General features: G+C 30.4%; 1 gene; it reads left to right on the top strand.

The window, feature by feature from the left end:
• The first annotated feature begins 3,091 nt into the window (after positions 1 to 3,091).
• Positions 3,092 to 3,210, top strand: LOC117181928.
• Positions 3,211 to 6,812: the final 3,602 nt, after the last annotated feature.

The raw sequence follows: 6,812 nt of genomic DNA, 5'->3' as shown, positions 1-6,812 counted from the left end.
AAGAAAAGAAAGACAAACATAGACTAAATAAAGAGAAATATTTTTGGCTCGACGAATAGCTAATCTTTGATGATCCTACAATTCTTATAATGTAAACCTTTTCATTGTAAATTTAGCTCGAAATATAAATCGCCATATAGCGTTTAATCGGCGGAAAGAAATAATCACATATTATTTGACAATATATAATACATATGTATAAATAGATAATATTTTTCTATGACCGACTCTCATATAGTGTTAGGAAAAACTAGCATTATGCAATATTATATTATTATATCTTGATAGTTCTAAGTTCCTTTGTAAATATAGTTGAAGATCTGTTATTTTTCTTATATTTTTATCTTTTATAGTATATATTTGTTACCTAAAAACACTGAATTATGGTTAGTTTTTGTACGCCACTTTTCTGATCAAGGACACGCAAAAATGTACATGATAAATTGACTTCCACGTTAATCGATATCTTAATGAAAAATTCGAATTAAGTTTGCTATGACATTTAATATGCTAATTACGAAAGCAGAAGAATTCGTACGAGACTTCGAGTGCTGTATGTATGCAAGTGAGTCCATAGTATTATATGTTTATGAAATATTATTCATTGTTTATTATGAAAATTATCTAGAAATCTGTAAATATTGGCAACTTAATAAACACTTATTAAACTAAACACCAGTTCTCGATTGATCACTGAAGTTAAGCAGCGTTGGGCGCGGTTAGTACTTGGATGGGTGACCGCTTGGGAATACCGCGTGCTGTTGGCATTCTTTTTTTTTAATTTCTTACTAAATTTTCTTCAAATCTTAACCTGTTTTCCTAAAATCCATTGCATTACATTTTTTATCGCAAAAATTGCACACGTTCTATTTATGGTTAAAATATTTTTATAAAATTTTCTACATTCAGAGTCTTACAGGATTTTGAATTTTGAGGCAAGAGTTTCTTTAAAACACCACAGTACATCCTAAATCGACTCTCAGACACATATTCTCTTGTGACAAAAGGATATTTCTTGGCGTAAATGGAATGTTCTCTTAAATTGAAGGTTGAGTGGATTTCCATTTGTCTCAACAGAAATCCTTTTGCAGAAAACATTTTCCTATGCGACTAACATCACCTAATTTTGCAGCCAAATAATTATATTTGTGTAAGGTATATATTCACGTCGTTCAAAACAAGAAAAGCATAAGAACGAGGCTTTTGTTTCAAGAAAACTTTTTCTCTAAGTGGAAAGATGAATAAAAATCATCCGACGTCGGAAAATTCGTCGCCCTAAACTTATAGTACGGCATCGCCCTTGACTGTCAAACTAAGAAAATGAGGTTTAAAGTTCAACTACAATATACTCTAAAAAAGTCAAAAACGTTGTCAAATGTCGAAATAAGTTTATAGGTAAAAAATAATACAATGATCAAGAACATTTTAACACAAATGTTAATATTATAATTAATAATTTTGGGCTGATGTGAAAAATTGGTTTTGGATATGGCGTAATATGAGATTCAAAAAATTAATTTTTTCTGAGAATTATAGTTTACCATATGTACAAAATATTTATGAACGAACTATTTATAATGAAATTCTTGAGTAAAAAGTTGAACAGAATAATAGTTCACATTATTTAGGTGTATTACATCCATGGAATTAAATCAGTTAATCGAAAATTATTGATTTTTAAGTAATATTCCTATTGTAACTTTAAAGATTAAATATATTTTTTAAATTTGTTAATTTTCAAATCCAACTTAGATTATTCATTTTAAATACGCAATAGAAGTTGGCATTTTTCACTCATAGCAGTGCAAAAAAGGATACGGCGCAATATAATACTTAGTTTCAAGTAACGTCACTATTTTAATTAATAATAATTGTAACAGTTGGGGAAATAAATTTAAGAGAACAATTTATTTAAAAGCAAAGTACCGATCCTTAAAATAATAATAGTTTAAAATTTTCCAAACGTGGACATGGCGTACGATTTTTATTGTCAAAGTGATTTTTCAGGTGTCACGTAATCGATTCCTTATCATTTTGCGTGTCAATGCAAATAGCGAAGAAATATTGATGATTTCACTTTTTTCTATCATTCTGTTAACAAATTTTGCGTAATGTGTAATTTTGCAAACTATAGTTTGCTATAAACAAATTATAATATCAAATAGTAAACATTATTGATTATTCATTTTTAACGTAATATTTTGCAATAAAATGACTGGCTTTTATTGACAAGGTGTAGCTGACCAAAAAAAAGGTTTCATTTAATATTATTCGTTAAGTTTAAAAATAAATAATATAAATAATACACATCATAAATGTTTTACGTAGAGAAATGTTTTTTTTTTAATTCTGTGCAATTTAGTTTTTCAATTATGCCTATTAATATGAAAACTTGTCATTTAATATTATTTTTTGATTTTATGAGCAACCAATTAACCATTCCTAGCGATATAATTTAGGGCAAATTAAAAAAACTACCATTCTTTGAGTTCTACAGATATCCACAGTATTCATTTCTTATATAATTTTTTTATATATTTTGTCTATAAAATTAACAAATACCCTTGTGGTCAAGTATCACATTGTTAAAAGTTAGTGATTTTATCGCTTAAATATTAATTTAAAAACAAATAATAAACAATGTATACTATATGGAATTCTAATTTTGTTATAACAAATATTAATTGTCAATTCTTTTAAGCTATTTTATGTGGCTGATAGGTGCTGCCTCTATTGCGTGATAAGGACATTAATACCGCACACCTCGCGGCTCGTGACATATTTCAAAGTTACAGGATAAGTAATTGCTCATAGCATGATTCATTGATAGACTTTCATGAATCTTAAGCCCATCAACATCCTACCCTGGCATATTGAAGGTTAATACCTCAATGTGCCCTAAGCCTCGCCATAAAATAAAATGTGATCATTACAGTATCTATTATACTTCTAGCTGTCTCAGAACTAAAAAGGACAAATAGCACATTTACATTCACAAATGCATTTTAAACTAAAAATGGTCATCTAATTTTATTCTTTTTACCCATTTTAGGTATACGCATTCATGTAAGTTGTTTCAACACATTATTTCGACAACGGCCATACCACGCTGAAAGCACCAGTTCTCGTCTGATCACTGAAGTTAAGCAGCGTTGGGCGCGGTTAGTACTTGGATGGGTGACCGCTTGGGAATACCGCGTGCTGTTGGCATTCTTTTTATTTATTTATTTTTTTTTGTTTAAAACTGCTTAATAATTAAAATTTGTTATTTCATATTCTTTTTCAATTTTATGAGGAACGAACTAAACATTACTAGCAATATTACTTAGGGAAAATTAAGGAAAACGACGACTTTTGGCAGGCTACAGATATCCACAGTATTATTTATTTATCTTTTTCATATAAAATTAACAAATAAAATCCTGACCAAGTATCACTATGTCAAAAAAGCAAATAATTTTATCGCTAAAATACTAATTTGAAAACAATCAATAGACAATGTTTACTCTATGACATTATAATTTGTTTATAGCAGATAATATTAGTTGTCACTCCTTTTACGCTTGCAAACGCCTCTGTGTATTAAATCCAAGAGATACTAAGTATAGGAAATTTGTGTTACAAAAAGATAGAAGAAAAAGGAGAATAAAAAATTTTAATAAGAGAAGTGCACAATAAAAGAAATACAAATGGACGAAAAAGAATGATGACAACAGCATGGCGGTATTCCCAAGCGGTCACTTATCCAAGTACTAACCGCGCCCAACGCTGCTTAACTTCCGTGATCAGACGAGAACTTTTTTTTTTAACCAAATTTATTGATCTGTATTAAAAATAGAATAAAATATATTTACAAGGTATATAACATTTTGCACAGTCCTTTCTTATTATAGTATATAGCCCCTGCTAATAAATATAGCTTAATCTACCAAATACTTTTTTATAACATACGTTTGTCGTTTGTTACACATTTGCGGTGTTATATTTCTCTCAGTCTTGAAGTTGACTACTATACAATAATTGTTGACTTGCGTAGGAAAATACTTATCGAAAAAACCCACATACATTTGCGCTAGGTAATTTAAGTAGCATTAATTGTTGAGAAAGATAATATCCAAAAAGATCATTTTTGTTAGACTAATTTTATTGATGGAAAAAATGTAACACCTGATAAGGCAATTTATGTTTAGGACGAAATCGTATAAACGATCTGCGCATTTCGTTAATATTTCTAGTCAGTCGGTTTGACCCTAAATGGTTTTCGTGGGAATTTTCTGTTAAAGATATAATATAATCTCTAATCATAGGTATTTCTGCTCTGACATGCAAATCAGAAATTCTGGAGTATCTATATGCATTTAGGATTAAACTGAGTTATTTATTTTGAAATACTTGCAAGGAGCTATAATTTTTAATTGAAGTGCTGCGCCTGACAGGTACAGCATACACCATAATTGGTCTCAAAATCATATTATATATCAGTTTTTTGTTTTGCGTCGTCAGAGCAGAATTTTTGGACATTAGTGGATACAATTTTCTTTGTACTGCGTACGTTTTTGCTAGAGTTTCTCTGATATGTTATCTGAATAGTAGTTTCGAGTCTAGATGAGTGCCAAGATATTTAACGGACGAGACAGGTTTAATCGAATGCCCAAATACTTTAACTGGCTAAAAGATTTTTGAACAGCTTGGTTTTTTAGAAAAAACAATAAGTTCAGTTTTGTTAGCGTTCAATTGAATTTTCCAGTTACGACAGAATATTTCAAGAAGATTAAGATGTATTTGTGTACTTGTTTAGCTGCTACTATGGCGTTGAATGAGTGGCAATAAATAGCCGTGTCGTCTGCAAAAAGTGATATTTTTGTTTTTTTAAATTTAGGTATGTCATTAAATTGAATATTAAAGAGCTTAGGGCCTAGCACTGAGCCTTGTGGTACACCTGCTCTAACCTTACGCTTGCTAGACGTGGCTCCGTCTACCGTAACAACAAGATGTCTATTTTGCAAATATGAGTATATAAATTTAATCAAAATAGGTGGATAATTGTATTTAGTCATTTTGTACACAAGTCCACTCAACCAAACTCGATCAAAGGCCTTTTCTGCATCTAACCGTTACATAACCGTTACCTTATTCTCATTAAAGTTAACACTCACATCATTAACAATTCTCACCATTTATTGGACAGTACTGTGTCCCACCCTAAAGCCGAATTGTTCATCTATCATAATTTTTTCTTCACTCTCAAGGCCACTAAGTCTTTGAAGAATGATCTTTTCCATTAATTTACTTAGTGTTGGCAAAAGGCTTATAGGCCTGTAACTACTTGGCTCTATACTAGATTTACCAGGCTTATATCTTGGAATGATATTACCAGTTTTCCAGTGACTTGGAAAGTATGACAACCTGATAGATGCATTTATTATATACATTAGTTGAACGGCAGCTTTCTTCGTAAGATGTTTTAATACAATATTCTGAATATTATCCAATCCTGGAGCTTTTTTAGGATGCAGCTTCTGGATTTCTCTTTTTATTTCGCGTGGATTAGTGTACTAGTTAGTGTATTCCTGTGGTAGTTCAGTATGGACAAACTTATAAGCAGTTTGTATAATATCTTTTTGGTCATTAGTGAGATTTGCCAAGTCTAAGTTGTGTACGTTTTCATATTGATTTGCCAGCATATTAGCTTTATCTATGGGTATAAAAGTTTCCTTGTCATTTTTTTGCAATGTCGGAATTGGCTGATACTCAGTTTTAAGTATTTTTTGTCATTCTCTATAATGAATTGTCATTTGGGTGAAGTTTTAACCATTTATTTTGCCAATTTCTATTGCAAAACATCAATATTTCTATTCTAATCAGATGAGCTTGTTTATTAAATAAAATTTATAAATCTCGATTCCTAGTACGCTGCCATTCTTTACGAGTTCTCCTTTTTCCATGAATATGATTCAGAATTTTTGGAGGTAAATTATCTCAAGTGTCTCCTAGAGGTTTTTTAGGAACTGTTTGATTTATAGAATTTTGCAAAATATTAGTAAATCGCTGTACTTCTTTTTCCAATTCTATTGAGTTTTCAATCTTTGGAGTAATTATTATATTTTTATTAAGTAAGCTATGGAATTCTAATCAGTCAGCCTTGCCATAATCTAGAATTGTCCTATGTTTAATTATTTTGTGTTGTCCGCCTAGATTAAATAATACCGGTACATGATCTGAGCTTAGCTCATGTGCAACCCTAACGTCAGAGAGAGAACGAACATTTTTATTGAGACCTATATCTATGGTTGTCGGAGTCATCCCGTTAGGTGGATAGTTCGTACATTCATTTGGATACAATACTGAACAATTATTCTTTTGAACGTAGTCAAAAATTACTGTTCCCCTTCTATTTTGTATATGGCAATTCCAAGCTTTATGTCGAGCATTCAAATCCCCATAAAGAATAACTTTATCTCCTACTTTCATTAGTTTGTCTATTTCTTTGGTCGTAAATTCATTCGCTGGCTTATTATACGCAACTATTAAGTGAATATCACTAATTTCACGCAAATATATTCTAGAGATATTTTAGCACGAATTTTAACCTCCTTGAAAGGAATATTGTTCTTGATGAACATAGCAATGCCCCCTGCACTGGTATCTCTTTCTTTTCTTATACAAGCATAGTTTCTAATTTTTAATTTATATTCTTTTGTACATTTTGTCAAATATTTATTTTGTCCATGTTGATTCTAATTTCTCAGAGAGATTCAGAAAAACTTGAAGTTGTTCAGTTGGTGATTGACATTTTTGTAGCTATAAACTGA

The sequence above is a fragment of the Belonocnema kinseyi genome, chromosome 1 (assembly GCF_010883055.1).
Source record: "Belonocnema kinseyi isolate 2016_QV_RU_SX_M_011 chromosome 1, B_treatae_v1, whole genome shotgun sequence".
Lineage (NCBI taxonomy): Eukaryota > Metazoa > Arthropoda > Insecta > Hymenoptera > Cynipidae > Belonocnema > Belonocnema kinseyi.
This window is presented reverse-complemented; position numbering and strand designations above follow the sequence as displayed.